This window comes from Eutrema salsugineum, unplaced genomic scaffold (genome assembly GCF_000478725.1).
Source record: "Eutrema salsugineum unplaced genomic scaffold, Eutsalg1_0 scaffold_6, whole genome shotgun sequence".
In the NCBI taxonomy this organism is placed as follows: domain Eukaryota; kingdom Viridiplantae; phylum Streptophyta; class Magnoliopsida; order Brassicales; family Brassicaceae; genus Eutrema; species Eutrema salsugineum.
Window position 1 is genome coordinate 12,549,581 of NW_006256547.1, and position 17,886 is coordinate 12,567,466.

A 17,886-nucleotide genomic window follows, 5' to 3' on the forward strand; every position below is an offset into this window, starting at 1 on the left:
AGCATAAATTCTAAAAAGGAAAAGAAAACTAAAAGAAAGAGTACCTAAATGGGTTGCCTCCCATTAAGCGCTTTTGTTTTAAGTCGTTTAGCTCGACGTAAGCATGAGGAATCAGGCTGATTTGAATGGCGCTCCACTTGATGTGCATTTATCACTTCCGGTTGGTGGAAGTTTTACTTCTTCTCCTTGAAGAGAAGTCTTCTTACCTTTAATCTTCTTTCGGACTTTAATGTTGTTCAGAACCCTTTTTGTGTTTTCGATCAGCTCCTGGATCTGGTCCTCACTAGTTTCTGTTGCGTCCGGTGGAATGATGATCTTGATCTTTGCAAAAGCTTTCGGCTTCTCCTTTTCTTTCTCTTTTGGCCTATTTCATTTGCTTGGAAATTCATCTAAGATAGTAGGATAGTACCCTTTTCTGTCCACATTGAGGAAAACAGCATGCCGGTTCGCGTGATCGATTATTGCTCCTACTGTAGCTAGGAATGGTCTCCCGAAAATGAGTGGCCTCTCCTTGTCTTTATCCATCTCCAGGACTTGGAAGTCTGCTGGAACAATCTTATCTCCCACTAGAACTTGTAGATCATGAATCGCCCCTTCAGTATCTTTTTGAGATGAATCTCCAAAAATAACCTTAACCGTCGATGTCTTTAAGGTTTTTATACCCAATTTTTTGGCAAATGTCTTAGACATGATGTTGACATTGGCTCCGGAATCGCACAAGCAGTCTGTAAACTTGATTCCTGAAATGAAACATTGGAAAACAAAACGTCTCGGATCATCGGCTTTGGTAAGCCTTTGAAACGGTGATCGTTCGGGTACCTTAAACGGTGGCTGCTTGGGATCGATATCCTTGTACAGTGGTACAAAGATTGGGGTTTCTTCTTTCTTTCCATCGGTTCCGGACTCTTCTTCGGGCAATGTTGTTATGGCGTTGCAAAACTTCTTAGGGTTATCTTCAACTCTTCCTGGAAGAACTCCACTTTGCCTCTTCATAGAGTCGGCTGTTTGGGCGACTTGCACATCTAACTTCTTTACGTGCGAAGATAAAGATTCAAACTTACCATTCAGATCATTGTACATGCAGTCCACTTTCACCTTCATGTCTTTAGATGCTTTTTTGTTCGTAATAACAAGCTGTTGGATTGACTGTTCAAGTCTACCGATTTGTGAAGCTAGCTGGTTCGTCGTGACTCCCTGCTGTTGTACAAATTGATTGTTAAAACCCGTACCTTGGTAGTTATATGGCTGTCGCGGTTGGTATGGTACTATTCCTCCAAAGTTTCCACCTTGAAACTTGTTTTGGAAAGATTTTTGCTGAGGTGGGTAGTACTGATCTTGAGGATTCTCCACATTTGGATTGCGGTAAGAGAGATTGTTGTAATTTGCATTCCGGAAGTTGTTGTTGAAGTTGTTGTTGGAGCGATTTTGGTATGGCACCAGTGCTCCTACGTAGTTCACATCTTCTTCTTGAAATGCTTGATTAATGTGATCGATATCACCAGGTCCTTCCTCTTCTGTGCCATTGTTGGTTTCACAGGCATGGATCGGGCGATTGTTTCTCTTCAGAAGCTGGCTCACCATGTTCTTCAACTCGGTTATCTCCTTGTTGTCTGTTCCGGCTTGCTTCATCGATCGATCATATTCAGGACAATCATTGCTATTGGCTTGAGCCAAATTTTCGATGAGGGCTCTTCCTTGGGTTATCGTCTTTTGCCCAAAATCTCCATTGCTAGCTGTATCAAGTGAAAGTTTGTATTTTGGTTGCAAACCTCGATAAAATGTGCTCAGCAGGCTTGATCCATGAATTTCATGATGAGGGCAATCACGTTCATACTCCTTAAAACGTTCCCAAGCTTCATAGAAAGATTCAGTTGGCCCTTGTTGAAAGGTTGAGATCTTCGTTCTCAAATTGTTCGACCTTGACTTAGTGTAGAAGTGGTTCAGGAAAGCAGTTCTACATTCTTCCCAATTAGTAATCGATCCTGCAGGCAAAGACTTCAACCAACGGTGAGCTTTATCTGCTAATGAAAAAGGGAACAACTTACACTTTAAATAGTCAGGTGGAACTTGGTTTGTTCTCATCATGCTGCAAATTTCTTCAAAAAGCTCGATATGGTCCATTGGGTGCTCAGAAGGAACTCCATGGAACTGGTTTTGCTTCACCAATGAGATGATTTGAGGCTTGACTTCAAACTCATTCCGGTTTGGAAATGGTACTTGGATCGCAGATCGATTCTGAAAATTTTGAGTAGGTGCATCAAAGTCAGCTATGTGATGGTTCCTGGCTTGTCTTCGGTGTTGATTTGCTGGCGGAATGGGGCGGTGAACGCGTTCATTCGGCTGCATTGCTGGGTGGTCACCATCGGCTACATTGATGGGTGGATCAAGGTCTTCACGTCCTTCTCTCTCTCGGTTCTGGTGGTTTCTTGGAAGAACCTCATCCTCCTCTCCATCTTGTCGAGCATGATCGCCTTCTATGTGATCATTCTCTTCGTTTTCTCCATGTTCGGACCCTTCTTGGTCCATATTTAAATTTCGATTAATAGGATCTCCAGGCTGGTCGTCGTTGGCCATTCCTTGCGTTCGTCTAAGTCTTCGAAGTTCTCTTTCGTGTCTGTCTATCTCGTCTAGAATTGGAATGTCTCCTGCAGGTCTACGCCTGGTATTCATGCAATTCAGAGAAAGACAAAAGAAGGGAAAGATAGTTCAGAAAAACTTTAAGAAAGAACTAGAGATCAGGTGTCTAGAACAGAAGTTAAAACAAGAAAAATAGCAAAAAGCAGCGAAACAAATCCCCGGAAACGGCGCCAAAAACTTGATGCGTGCTCGTGTCAACTACGTGAGGGAACAAGTTTTACCCTTAACAAAACAAATGAAAGCCGCAAGTGCACAACTAATCAGTTGTAGTATTTAGGGATCGAATCCACAGAGATTTGTGTGCCTGGTATTCTTCTACGGTTTTTAACTTTATGTCTAGACTAAATTGGTTTTAAAGGTTGGTTGTTTTTTCTTGCGAATTAAACTAAAACAAAAGAAAGCAAATAAATCTATCCTAAAAAGCAGGTAAAGAAAATCGAATGAAATGCAAATGAATAAGTAAAATATCGAACTAAACAAAAATAAGGCAAGTAAAATATCGCATGAAAAGTAAATAAAGCAAGTAAATAACGAACTAAGGAAACTGAAATGCAGGTCTAAGAAAACAAGTAAAAATCGATGGAAATTGTAAACTAAGGCTAAAAATGCTGAGCTTTTGAAAACTCTAAGGGATCATAATCGGTTTTAACACTAAGGTAGATAGATTGGGATTGACGGATAACAATATATGGGTTCTAGAGCTAGAGTACGGCGGTATGACTACGTCACTGTCGTGATCATAACCAACTGTTTCTCGCAACTCTGACCAGTAGGTTTCCACTCTGGCCCTGGAAGGGAGAGAACGCAAGAGCTGCACAAGACTCGTCAATACTCACGATCTCGCCGCAGGTAGGTTTCCACTCCTACGGAAAAATCACCTGTTTCATTCTAGGGCTGATACTTAATGAAAACTTTCGCAACACTAACTATCTAGATCAGATACTAGGTGATCAATCAAGCATACATGCAATAAGAACAAGAATAAACAGAGAACAGGTCGAAATCCCAGATCTATAAACCTAGATGTCTTAATCGATTATGAGAGCCCCTTTCGGGAACCCTAAGCCCAATTCGGGATCTACTCAGGCATGGCTGAGTTCGACATCATCATTGGTTTTATCAAAAGTAATGAAAAACAGTAAAGAAAAGAGATAAAGAAAGCTTCTCTATTGAAGAACTCGGACTTGAACAATCTTCTACAAAAATCTCATAAAAACGGCTAAAGGAAAAGGGTTTCTGTAAAGTATGAAAAGCTCTCTCTAAAAACCACCTAAATGACATGTATTTATAGTCTCCAATACTCCATGGTCTCTAGGGTTCCGGAATTGAGGCTGCGTATGACTTTGGGATTCAGATAAGTGGGCTTTAAGTCGGAGCTTGAATGCCGCGGTCGGGAGTGTTGTGACCGCGGTAATTGGCTTGTTGGCCGCGGTCGGGAAGCTTCTGACCACGGCAAATAGCTTGTTGGCCGCGGTCGCGTGAGTTGCTGGCCGACTCCGCGTGGCTCCGGAGCTAATGGAATATCTTGAGATCTAACCGTTGGAATGTCTCCAAACCAAGTGCAATTGAAATCTGGTTGATTCTTCTATAAGTTGTCCAATTTTGAGGGTGATCAGACGGTGAGAAGGTCTTCGTCTCTCCATGAGAGTTCTGACGGTCTGAATTTATCCAAAAGAGTCTTTTTGTTCCATTTTGTGCCTCTTTATCCCAAATTACCTGAAAAGTCTTTTAAAATCCGGAAACATAGAAATCCTTTGAAAACCTTTGAAAATGGAGTAAAAACACCTGTAAAAGATATTAAAATGATCCATAAAAATGGTCAAAATCCGGTGTTATCATTACCGCCTAGTCTAGTCCTAAATCATGAATGAGCATGTCACTAGGAACAGTCTAAAAGCACACAGTCAACTATCATTGATTCATGTTCACCATTCCCTTTTAAAACGTATTTTGTTTTAAAAACCGATTTTGAAAAACTTTAAGGAAAATGCAAAAAGTGTAGATAACGCAAGACTCATGAAAGAAAAGTGGTAAGAAAGGGATGAAATCCTCCCCCAGACTTAAATCACACTGTCCTCAGTGTGAAACAAATCGAGATTGGATGAGAAAAATGCATAGATAATCGAATTGGTAAGGCCAAAGAGAACTTACCTGGATCCGGGATGCTGGTGGAGATGAACCGGATTCATTCAAAGAGGTTTGGGAAGGTGATAGGTGGTGATGAAGGTGGTGGGAAGTGATGAATGAGGTGGAGTGGGGATTGGTGAGGTGGAATGAGGTGAAGTGGGTGGTTTGGGGTCGGGTTTGATCTCAACGACCATTTGCCGCGGTCAGGAACCACGCGACCGCGGTAAACAGGTGCTTGGCCGCGGTCAGAAACACGCGACCGCGGTCGAAGTGGCGTTTCCCGCGGTCAGAACGTCTGCGACCGCGTGGGCTTATTTCGCGGCCTCTTCCTGCTTCTTCTTGGTTCCTGCTGGGCCGAGCAGTCAGGGACCATCCTTCTTTTTGGTTTTTTTCGGGTTTTTTTGATTTTTTTGGCTTTTTTATTTTCTAAGAAACACCTGAAATCAAGAAAAAGAAAAAGATCAATAGAAAAAGAAAGAAAATCCTAAAGAAAACAATACCTAAATGGGTTGCCTCCCATTAAGCGCTTTTGTTTTAAGTCGTTTAGCTCGACTTTTGGTGTTGGACGTGGCTTAGTCCAATGAAGAAGTCCTTGTCCTGAGACAAGTCTTTTTTGACATCTCCTTGCTTTGCCTAGCAGGTTCTTCGTCACTCCAAAGTTCTTCTTCAAACTCTTCTGTTGCAGAACGTTTTCCTGCTTTGCTGTTGTATGGGACAGCTTCTGTGAAGACATCTTTGTTGATATTAGCAAATGAAATCCTTCGGTTTGGCCAGTCCATTATAGCTACGGAAATTGCTAGAGAAGACCATCCGAGAATCACTGGATATGTTGCATCTCTCGTCTCGACAATGTAGAAGTCGACATGCACTATGCAATCTCCTATTCTCAAAGGAATTTCATGAGCTATTCCTTGAGGTGTTGCATTTGAATCATCAGCTAGACTAATCTTTGCTCTAGTCCTGCGCAGGTGTTTAATACCAAGTCTCAAAGCAATTGCCTTGGACATCATGTTAAGACAAGCTCCAGAATCACACAACACGTTTTTAAACATTTCTCCTCTAATAGAACAAGAGATAAGAAACTGACCTGTAGTCTTGACCTGATGGAGAATTCGGACTTGCCTTTCTCTGTAGGTGTTGGCTGGTGTTTCAAATGCAGAATAGGATTCACAAAAGAAAGCTGCAGCGTCGTATTCAATGATTGAATCGATGTATGGCATCTTTATCTCACTGTATATCTGGTCTTCTTGGATTGAAGAGTCAGCTGAATCTTCAACACATTCCTTTGCCATCATACAAGGTAACGATTCCTGCCAATCTGTTTCTTCATCTGAAACTTGGTTTTCTTCTCCCTGAGTTGCTTTTTTAGGTGCTGGAGGTTGAAGTTGGGACAGAAGATGTATTATTTTTCTCTCAAATCCCGGAGGTGCATCTGAGCGACCAACTCCCGCGGTCAGAGGCGTCGACCACGGGAAATAGAGCCTTGGCCGCAGTCAGAACATTTGGTCCGGATGTAATCTGCTCATAGTCCGTCTCTTCCTTTTTGTACTTGATACGAACCTCTCCAGCTTCTTTATTGGGTAGACCAGCATCATATGAACTCATACCAGAGCGTTGTTGTGCATCTTCATCAGGATCTTTGGGAGATCTCTTAGAAAATCTCTCAATTTGCTCAATGTTGGGCGTCTTTGTGGGTTTGTTCTTCCAGAACTCGAACATGGTTGGCCAGATCATCGAATTATCTGTTGAACTCTTCAGAGATTAAATCAATTCTCTTGACCAGGGTGTTTTCGGTGAGAATCTGCTGATCAAGGAACTGGTTTATCATTCCTTTGAGGCGTCCCAAACGTCTGCTGATCCTCAATTTTTCCTCTTGCTGACTAGGGTTCTGCAGTGGAGGATTATAGGCGTGTGGCTCGAAGTAGGTTGGAGGAGGACCATAAGGAGCTTCCCGGAGTCAAATAGTCTCTCTGCGCCGGTGGTAAGGGTGGTTTGGCTAGCTGTATCGATCCATGTAGCTAAGATTTCGGGCTTGGTGTTCTTCTCTGCGTCTAGTGGCATGAGGAGTGTTATAGAAACCTTCCTCATAGTGTGTATTTTGATTTATGGGATCCATATCTTCTGTAATGGAAACAAAATAACCGAAAAATGGAAATATGCAGAAAAAGGGGTTCTAGAGTCGATTTACCAACCTTTAGTTTTGCGGAAAAGAAAACGCGTGCCTTCCCCGGCAACGGCGCCAAAAAATTGATGTGGTGGGTGTGTGTCGAGGGTGTCAAGTTTACCCTAAATGAAATCAATAGCCGCAAGTGCACAACTGATCGATTGTAGTATTTAGGGATCGAATCCCCAGGGAAGGAGGATCTTTCCTGCAAAAGCCTTTGAAATAAATATAAAGTAAGGAAGTCTAGAACCAGGAAAGTTTTGTGGGGGGGGGGGTTTGGTAATGTGTTTAAAATGTAAAAACGAATCTTAAAAAGAAAATACGGGAATTAAAATGACCTAATAACTAAACTTAACGAAAAACGGGTAAAAACGAGAAAAACGGTTAACGTAATTGCTTAAATGAAAATCGATTAAAAAGGGAATAAAAATATTGAACTACAGCTTGAAATGATTTTAGATGCTTGGTGACACGAAAGTGTTCATCCGGTGTCAGATCTAGTTTGGGAGAGCAAAACAAACATAGGAGTGGAAACCTACCTATGTGCGATTTGTGAATGCTGACGAGTCTTAAACATAATGCATCTCTTCTTTTCCAGGGCCAGAGTGGAAACCTACTGGTCAGGGTTGAGAGAGATAGTTGTCTATGATCACGACAGTGGCGTATTCATACGTCCGTGACTCCAGTTCGAAAAGTTTAAGCTAAGATCTTATCAATTTTACTCTCTAGTAATGTTTTGAATCGTTCGTACCCCTGAGAAAACCTCCCTGAACCCCAGCGCTTCTTTCTTATAGATTTACACCGTTGTAGTTCATGACGCTACTCTCATGCAGTAAAAACGAATTCAGAAGAAAAAGTTCTAAGATTCGGCTCAAAAGCACTTGGAATCCTCATCGAACATATAAATCCCCATCGAAAATCCCTTAATCCCAACAATAAAACTACTCAGACATAATGAACGAAATCAAAAACTTAGTATTAAAAAGTAGAATAGAAACCGAAATTAAAAAAGAAAGAACAAGGGTTCAAGAGACAAATCTCTCTCTCCCTAAAACCTAAAACTTGAAAAGTATTATAAAACAATAAGAACATATGAGGTGATGATAGATGATACCAATTAGGGTTCCTAAAACATGTATTTATAGTGCTCAAGATATCTCTGGGCATCACTTAGGATTTCTCCAAATGAGGGAATCATTTTGGGCTTCAGAAATAGGCCTTCGGGCTCGGAATTAGCTGGCCGCGGTCGGGATGAGTGCGACCTCGGGGAATGGGTGGCTGGCCGCGGTCGCGGCAGTTGTGACCGCGGGAAATGCTCTGTTGGCCGCGGGTGAAAACGCTTGCCGGCTGGTTTACGGGACATCTTGCTCTTCGCGTATCTTTTGATTGAACCGTTGGATTGCCAAGCTGTAAAGTGTGCTGGAAAGCTGATACTTCCATCTTTAAGATCTCCCAATTTGAGCTGGATCAGACGGTGAGAAGGCCTTCAATCAGGAGTGAACTTCTGACGGTTTGACTCTGAGCCGAAATCTGGTTTTCTATCCATTTTGTTAAGCTTTCCCCTAAGTTACCTGAAAAGAGTCTTGAAACTACAAATACTAGGAAAACGTAATAAAAGTACTTAAAAGCAATTAAAAACATAGAAAATGTATTTCAAAACGATCCATAAAAGTGGTCAAAATACTGTGTTATCAATATAGGAGAATGCCTTTTGGTTTGTGTAATGCTTTTGCTACCTTTCAAAGGTTGATGATGTCAATCTTTTCTGATCTAATAGAGGAGAAAGAGAAGTGTTCATGGATGACTTTTCAGTCTATGGACCTTCTTTTTCTTCATGTTTGTCTAATCTTTTGCAGATACTTCAGAGATGTGAGGAGACAAACTTGGTGCTTAATTGGGAAAAATGCCACTTTATGGTGAAGGAGGGCATTGTTGGGTCATAAGATCTCTGAAGCTGGCATTGAGGTGGATAAGGCTAAGGTTGAAGTCATGGTCAACTTGGGAGCTCCTTGTTCAGTCAAGGGAGTAAGAAGTGATATATTCATAAATTGCATCATTTAGTGTACATATTTAAGTCCAAATCATATCTCATTTGCATACATTTTATGTCTTTAGGCATTGGTTTAGGACTTTAGAGATTTCATTAGGTCCAAAAGAGTTTTGCATGGTTTGGAGTGTTAAATAGGTGCTTATGGAGCTTATTAAGAGTGGAGAATGTGATTCATATGAAGAAATGGAGTTGAAATGATCAAAAATGGTGTAGAAGAGCAATTTTGAGGTTGTCCGCAAAATGCTGTACTGATGGTCGAAGATTCTCGGCCAAAATCCTTCCTGCGGGTAGATCTCTCGGCCAAAAACACGTACTGGCTGTTAAGTTTCTCGGTCAAAAATCTCGGGTGCAGATACATCTCAGCAATCACGTTACCGGAAGGTCTTGCCGTCCGATTCAGCTGTTGCGGTCTTCATGAAAGTTGGAGATAATTAAGTCACGAACCCAGATAATTTCGAATCAGGGAATTTGAAGCACTGAGATGAAAGATATGGCCACCAGAAGACGAACATGTCTCACACTCATTCCGGAGAAATCCGATACGCCTCAAAGATGTCGTTACTGGGAAGCCTTCCCCTCCGATTTGGTTTACAGGGTCTTCATGAACGTTGGAGAAGATTTAATCACGGATCCAGAGTAGGTATAATCATTTGATTTGGAGTTGTAATCAGAGATTTAAACTCACCGGAAGACGCACCTGTCTCGCCATCGTTTTAGACTGACCCGATGAGCTCGAAAGATTACGAGGGACGATGCACTTCCAGACCGATTAAGTTTAAGATATTTGAGTCCTATTTCCAGAACGTTTAAGATCATTCAATTTGGAGCTATGAGCAAAAAGATAACGTTTCCGGAATGGACACATGTCTAGAAGCCTCTTTCTAATAGTGTCAATGTACTGCAAAGATGAGCCCTCCGAGGAACCTTCCACTTCCCAAGCGCCGATAGTTTCTTCACCAAAGATTGAGATATTTTAGTGCTCTTTCCATTAAAGTTGGAATCATGCCATTTTTATCTATATGCTGGAAGTTACGCTCCCCTGAATGTGAAGTGGTCCGAGTGCAACTTAAGCATGCGAGATGGCGGAGCAGAGAACTGAACCGCAGAAAGACTCGCGGTTTACACCGACTTGGGCCTGCGGCTTGGTACTAAAGATGACCAACTCGCATACATATTATCTCCAGAATGCGTCCTGGTTGTGCGAGTTGAAGAGAAGGAAGCCTGAATAGCATAAACACTCGCTGTTTACACCTAGATAGGCATGCGGCTGAGGCTGAAAGATTTAAGGCTCACAAGGCTGTTTCTATGGCTGTGCGACTTGGGCCTGCGATTTGGGAAGCACCTGACCATGTCGCACACTTGAGACATGATCCATTTGAAGCCGGGTCAGTACCCAGTTTGTCCTGGGCTGACCCGGTCCAAGACCCTTTGTATAAATAGTTTTTTGGGAGAAAAACCTTAGATCTGATCTTTTATCTTTCATTCTCTCTTAGTTTTCTTTCCTTTTGAGTCAAAAACGAGTTTGTTAAGAGATATCTAGAGGATTGAATCAATCTAAAGCTGTTTCGTATCATCTCATCTTCTTATCTTAGCTTTTAATCATGTTTAACATCATCTCTTGCAAAATATTAGGTGTGTTAAGCATGATTAGTGAGTACTCTTCTTTTAAGCTTCTAGGTGTGTAGATTATGGTGCTTAGATGTAGATTAATGATTGTTTAAGCTTAGATTCTCTTCTCCTTTCATTAGTTAGTTGATCCTAATGCTAGATCTCTCATTATAAGCTTGATCTAGAACTATCCATAGAGATGTCAAACGGGCTAACCCGCGTCCAAATAATCCGACCCGATGCGGGTTTAAATTTTTTTCGGGTCTGGCGGCCTGGTCCATCATAAGCTGCGGTCCCAAATTGATGTGTCCAAGCCCGACCCGCCTATATTCTGCGGTTTTGCGGACTGGCCCGCGGGTTCATACTTTCTTTTTCATCTTAAAGTTTTTATGACATTTAGATTTATAGTACCAGAAAATCTACAAGAGGAAAATAAAATTTTACTCGTAACTGAATCACAATATGCATAAGAAACAAAACTAAAGAAAATTCTTGTGTAAGCAAATTTGATGAACAAACAAATGAATTCGATAAACTTCTTATACAAAACTCCTAACCCTATGATACCATAAGATTTGAAAAATCAATTTAACGGTAAAAATAGACACTTAGTTTTGAAATGCAAATAAATGAATTACAAATAATGATACACATAAAAACTGGTAATTTAAGCTAAATAACCATCAAGATACAAACAACAAGACATTCACATATATATATAAAAAAAAAAGATGAAGACAACTTATTTGTTAGTCTAGCGTACAAACAAATGTGATTTTCAAGGAAAACTATTTATTGTCAATTCAAGATTTAAGCGATTTTAAATTACCTTTGTATCGCTGCGGACAAAAGAAATACCACGTCCGTGATATAGTCGATGAGCAAAACCAACAAAAAAACAAACTTATGACATTAAACTGAAATTAAAACTTTAAAAAAAATACTAGTTTTTAGCCGGGAAGACAATGACCAGATTTTCTTCCAAATTCAAAAATCCAATTACAGAATTTGAATCGAATATAATATAAAACACATACTAGTTTGATGATTCCTTGATCTCATTGAAATGAAGCTACCACAAAGCCCAATAGTTGAATTGTATGACTCCACTAGGCTTTGATTCATTCCATAAAACTACTACTTCGAAATCCACCAATAAAAATGACAAAATACTTCACTTTTCGAAGTTTACAAGAAAACATCAAATTTTGCGGGTTGGCCCGCAAACCCGCGGATCCGCTTTGACCCGACCCGCAAAAACCCAACTTCCACGCGGGTTTGGACCGCAAAACCCGCATTTTATTTGGACAAATTTTATGGAGCCCAAGCCCGCACCACTGCGGTTTTACTTGGGCCGAACCCGCGGATCAGAGCCCAATTTGACACCTCTAACAATCCAAAAGGAGCCAGGCCGCACACTGAGAAGAAGAAAACAGATTGTCTAAGGCTCAGAATGTGCGACCTGGTCATGCGAGTTGGGTACAAAGAAGACCAGGCCGCACAAAAGCTCGCTAAATACACCGACTTGGACGTGCGGGTTTGTTGATGGATCAGCCAGGTCGCCGCATGAGAGAAGGGACAAGATCGTGCAAAAGAGTTTTTTGTGCGACCTGGGCATGCGAGACAGTCAACACCAGGTCCCAAGTCGCACAAGAACTCGCGTTTTACACCGATACGGGCTTGCGGGTCATCAGGAGGTCACGCTAGGTCGCAGGACAACGGGGAAGGCCAAAGCTCTGAGGAGAGGTTTGTGTGCGACTTGGGCGTGCGGTACAGGAAGAAGAAGGTTCCAAGTCGCACATAAGGTTGTGGAACACACCAAGTCAGGCGTGCGGGACAGGAAGAAGAAGGTCTCAAGTCGCACACAAGTTCGCGGAACACACCGAGTCAGGTGTGCGGGATGAGAAAAACCGGGTCCAAGGCGCAGAAAGGAGGGAAAAAGAGTCTGGTCAACAAAAAAGGACAGGTCAAGCATTGACTGGTCAAAGTGGATCTATTGACCACCAGTCCAAAGGCTGTACCTAGTCCCACACTCTTTCTTCCTCACCAAAGTCACGAGTTTGCTTTCTATACCCATTTCTCTCCATTGTTTTCTTCATATCTCTCTCATTACTTCACCAAACTCGTTGATTCAAAGTTCTCTGAGCTCGTTTTTGAGTTGGTAATCTCATCCTGATAGCATTTCGAACTCGTTTGCATCATAATCCCAAGGTAATCACTCTGTTAAAACTCATCTTTTTCTATGTTCTTAAATGGTGATTTTTGAGCTTTGTTTTGTGGAATCGATTTTAATAGGTTGTTTTAGACCTTGGGATTATTTTTATAAATGCTAGGATGCTAGATTATCTTGGAAAACAGAGCTCTTTCTTGGTGATTCACTGTTCTTGAATTTTGAAAATTGTTGCAAAATAATTCATAGAAAAATCGATTTTTCGTGAAAAAGTGATGAACCTGTTTCTTGCTGAGTCTTTGCTTTGCACTTTTGTTTTGCATTGCTATGAATTTATTGGACTGATGCTTGGCTTGAGAAACTTGTTCATGTGTTTTAGAAATCGAGTTTTGCAACAATTTTTCAAAATATTTGAGAACTTTGTGGAATTTGATCTTGTGCTAACTTGTTTATGAGAAAATTTTTGGCAGATGACTGAGAGAACCAATGCTCTAGCCCGCATAAAGAAAGGACTTGCATCCAAAGACAAGGGCTTGGTCTCAGGATCTTCAAAGCCAAAAGGAAATGGCCAAGGCACCAAGAAAGGCACAAAGCAAAGAAGGAGTGAACAAGGGCCAAAAAGAACAAGGAATGAGGAGAAGGCTTTGGTGGTTGCTTCTAGTTCCAAGAAGAAAGGAAAACAACTGGCTGTGGTATCTGAAGATGAACAAATTGAGAGTGGTTCAAGCAGCTCAGCTGGAGGTTCCCAAGGCGCCATTGAAGAGGCACCCAAGAGGATCAAGAAAACTAAACCAGAAACACCGGATTATCTGGCCAAGTTTCAGCAGATGGGGATCCAGCAAGGGAGGTTCCCTGATGTGGAATTTTTGAAGAAGAATTGCATCTATGAGGATGTCAAAACTTTGCTTGGGAACATGGGCATTGAATCACTCTTGGAGATGAGGGAGATCGCCTATGAAGAGGAGTCTCAAGAGTTCTTGGCTTCTTTTGATGCTTTTATGTACTACCCAAGAGATCCAAGGATAATTCAAGGAGATGGTCTTGGATACATAGAGTTTACGGTGAAAGGGAAGACCTACACAGTGACATTCGGGGAGTTGAATGAGATATTTGGATTTTCTGCGCTTAAAAATATTCCTCTCTCCAACAAGATCAGTCTTAGAAAGGAAGACATTCAAGCTCTATGGGGATCAATTGCTTTTTGGAAGTACACAGCTGGAGCTGCTAAGTCCTCTTGGATAAGAAACCCGGTGCTGAGATATGTCCACAAGATCCTTTCTCACAGCTTCTACTTTCAAGCTTGATGTTGGGAGAGTTCATCAAGGTGATCTGAACCTCCTTGGTGTGGGGCTGAAACAGTTGATGCCAACTCATGAAATTGGGAAGCCTTATGAAGGATATGCTTACACACATTGCCTTGCCTCTCAACTATCAAGGTCTTTGATGTTCTACAAGGAGTGCATTTGGGATTCAAAGAAGAAGGATGCAAAGCTGGCCCATGGTTGGGTGGTAACAAAGATTTTGAAGGCAAGAGGATACAGGTTTAAGGAAAGCAGGCAAGGCTTGATCTTATAATGAAGCTCATCTGTGCAGGATTGGTTTCTTTCAACAAAGAGTTGGTGCAAAGCTGGTTTACAACTTCAAGTACTTCACAGATGACCAACTCCAAGTTCTCCTTCCCAATCCCTCCATCACCACAGTCCAAGTAAAGCGGAACATTCACTTTTACTTGTTGAAGGAAGAGTTGTACAATGTCCAAACTGATCCACCAATTCTCAAGTACAAGAAAGCTTGCAGAGAAGAAGCTTCCAAGGAAAAGAAAGCAGCCGCTGAAGCTGGTGCCGCTAGTGCCGCTGGTGCTGGAGATGCTGGTCTGCCTCCACCTCAGAAACGTTATGGTGGGAACAGATACCACCTTGATGATTACAACTGGGAGGAGCCAGGCCCTTCAGGGTTTAGAGCTCAGCAAAAGATTGGTGTCCTTCAGCAATGGTGCAAGTACTAGGACAAAACGATACACAAGATGGCCAAGTGTATCAAGGAGATAAAGAAAAGGATAAAGAGGCTTGAGAACCCTTGCAAAGATGGATCTCCAACGCCGCTTTCACCAGACACAGAGAAGATGTTGGAGAGAGCTCAACCAATTGCACAGAACTGGTCCCATATGGCACAGCATGAGTGAATCTTGAAGACGGTTCTGATGAGGCAAGCCATCACTCCTGGGAAACACCATCCGGTCACACGTCCAACCCCTCATACTCCTTGGGGTCAGACATCCACAGCTCTTAGGTAACACTCCACCCTTGTACATATGCATGTAGTCTTTCTTTTTCTCTTTGCATTTTACTTTTTTGTTTTGCTCTTACTCCTTTCTCATGCCTTTATAACACAAGGGACTGTGTTATTTAAGTGTGGGGGAGGAGTTTCATCTTTTACTAATCATATTTTCTCTGTTCTTATTTTCTATTTTGTGTCTTGAGTCACATTCTTGCATGCATTCATCTAGTTGCATCTAAGTGCATATAAAAACCAAAAAAATCAAAAAATCAAAAAAAAAAAATTCACAGAAAAATGCTCATATAGTTGCATTCTCTTTTTTAGAATTGAGTCTAGTTGCATATTCATATAGTCTGCATCAATGCAAGGGAGTGATGATAGGTTTTTCCTTTAGAGAATATCACTTTAAGAATTCGGTTCACTGCCCTAGTTTCTAGTTCTTTGATGCATGTAAACAAGAAAGAAATCAAGACTGATCCATGCTTTGAACTTGTTCAGTGAATCAAGCTTTGATTAGTTCCAGCCTTATCTAAGTGAGAACCATAATTTGACAATCTAATTATCATTGTTAGTGCATGTCATTGTGAACTCATGGGTACCCTTAAAATATTTGAGCTCTCTTATCCTTTTACCACTCTTTGCTAGCTCAAATAGCTGTTCTCTCATCCTGTGACAGTTCCCTGCCTTGAACCAAACCTTCCTCGAAGCCTGAAACACTATAGTGAGAGATGTGAGGCCTTTTTCTGAATAAACTTGACAAAAAGTGTTGGGTTTAGGGCGACAAGAGTAGAGTCTCATGTAGATCTAGCTCTGCATCATGAGTCTAGAGTAGGCTAGGAAGAGATCTTGAGAAACACTGAGTGGAAAAGAGAAAATTTGAGATGAGACCCAGGGGATGGAAAAGAAAATAAAGCGGTTTGTGGTCTGCTGTTTGAAGAAAGAAAAGCTCTTGTGTTTTGAAAAGAAAAGTCTAGCCTCTAAGTAAAAAGAAAAGAAAAGAAGCCAAAAGGCTCAAGTGTTTGAAAAGAAAAGAAAAGAGGCTAGACAGTACTATGTGAGAAAGAGCTAAGTGGAAGGTTCAGACCCCAAAGCCTGAGTTTAAAGATGAAAAGATGAATCCCCTGGTGAGAAAAAAAAAAGAGAGTGAGAAGTGAAGTGAGGAGGGGGTTGATGAGGCAATGAATGCCTTGAGAAAGGATGTGATCTTCATGGGAGTAGAGTTAAGGAGAAAGACCAACTTGGGGCATTGGGTAGATGGGATTCTACTCTTGTATGCACCAGTTGCCTTTTACCCTTAGCATTCTGTTAAAGTTTATTCCTTCTTGAGTGATCCCTTGAGCTGCATTGAAATCATAAGCATTGAATGAGATCATCTTTGTCTCATAACCCTTTCCCAAGACAAGTGAGTTCACAAGATTTGCATAAGCATGATTCACATGAGCTTTAATGAATGTCAAAAGGTTGGAACTATGGCTGTTTGTGAAAACTTAAGCTTGAGCTTGATTCATTTTATGATGAGTATGGCTCAATTTTTGTGAGTAATCTTGTTTGCACTGCATCTTAGAATTAGCAACTAGGACAGTGAGCCTTGAATTCTTTTAGTGATACACTCTCTCATTAAGGAATATGAACTCCCAATGCATCCAACCTCTTTCTTTCATTTGCTCTTTTTTGCTTGAGGACAAGCAAAGGACAGGTGTGGGGGAGTTGATATGTTTATAATTTGCATCATTTAGGTTGTACATTTCATTCCAAATCATGTCTTATTTCATGCATTTTAGGTCTTTAGGTGTTATTTTAGGACTTAGGGGTTTGCATTAGGTCCAAGTGAGTCTTGCATGTTGTGGAGTGTTTACAGGTGATTTGGAAGCACTTTGGACCTAAAAAGATGAAGCCTTGAGGAGAAATGGTGAATGGGGGTTTAAAAATGGTGAAATCAGCCTTTTGGAGATTCTCAGCGCTAGCCTGTACCGCGGGATGTTTTTTCTCGGCTATTTTCATGTACCGCGGGTGGATTTCTCGGCCAAAACGCTTACCGGCTGTTCAGGTTTCTCGGCCAAAATTTCCGGGTGCACATACATCTCCGAGATCGCGTTACCAGAAGGTCTTGCCGGCCGATTCAGTCTCCGGAGTCTTCAGAAAAGATCAAGATAATGGAGTCTAGATCTCAGAACAGTTGGAATCGATGAGTTCAGAGCACCGAGCTGAAAGATACGCCCACCGGAAGATAGACCTCTCTCGCATCCGTTCTTAAGCATTCCCATACGTCTGGAAAGATCGCCTATCCGGGGAGTCTTAACGTCCGATTCAGATTACAGAGTCTTCATCAACGTTGGAGATGATCAGGTCACGGATCTAGAACAGGTGGAATCATTAGATTTGGATGGAGAGTTAAGCTTACCGGAAGGCACACCTGTGTCGCTACAGTTTCAAGACCGATCCAATGAATCACAAAGATTGCGTGGGACGATACCTTTCCATTCTGATTCAGTTACAGTTTCAAAATGCGTGGGTCATTGAGTGCTCATTTCAGAACATCTGAGATCATCCGGTTTGGAGCTATGTGCTGAAAGATACCGTCTCCGGAGTGAACACTGGTCCAAGAGCTTCCTTTTGATCGTTTCAAGGCACTTCAGGGATGAGCTGTCCAGGGAACCTTCCACTTCCCAAGCGCTAAAGGTTTCTTCACCAAAGTTCTAGATGTTTGAGTGACCTTTCCACTGCAGCTGGAATTAAGACGTTTGGATCTATATCCTGGAAGTTACGCACCCTCGAATGCGAAGTGGTCCAAGGAGATTTGAAGTCTGTGAGATGGTTTTGCGACTTGGATAATTCGCAGCGCTTAAAGGATAA

At 41.6% G+C, this 17,886-nt stretch overlaps 1 non-coding gene across 1 annotated transcript; it reads left to right on the forward strand.

The window, feature by feature from the left end:
• The first annotated feature begins 1,804 nt into the window (after positions 1-1,804).
• LOC112083646 lies at positions 1,805-1,911 on the forward strand. Its single transcript, XR_002897782.1, has one exon. It is a non-coding gene; the product is annotated as a small nucleolar RNA R71 (small nucleolar RNA).
• The last annotated feature ends 15,975 nt before the right edge of the window (positions 1,912-17,886 follow it).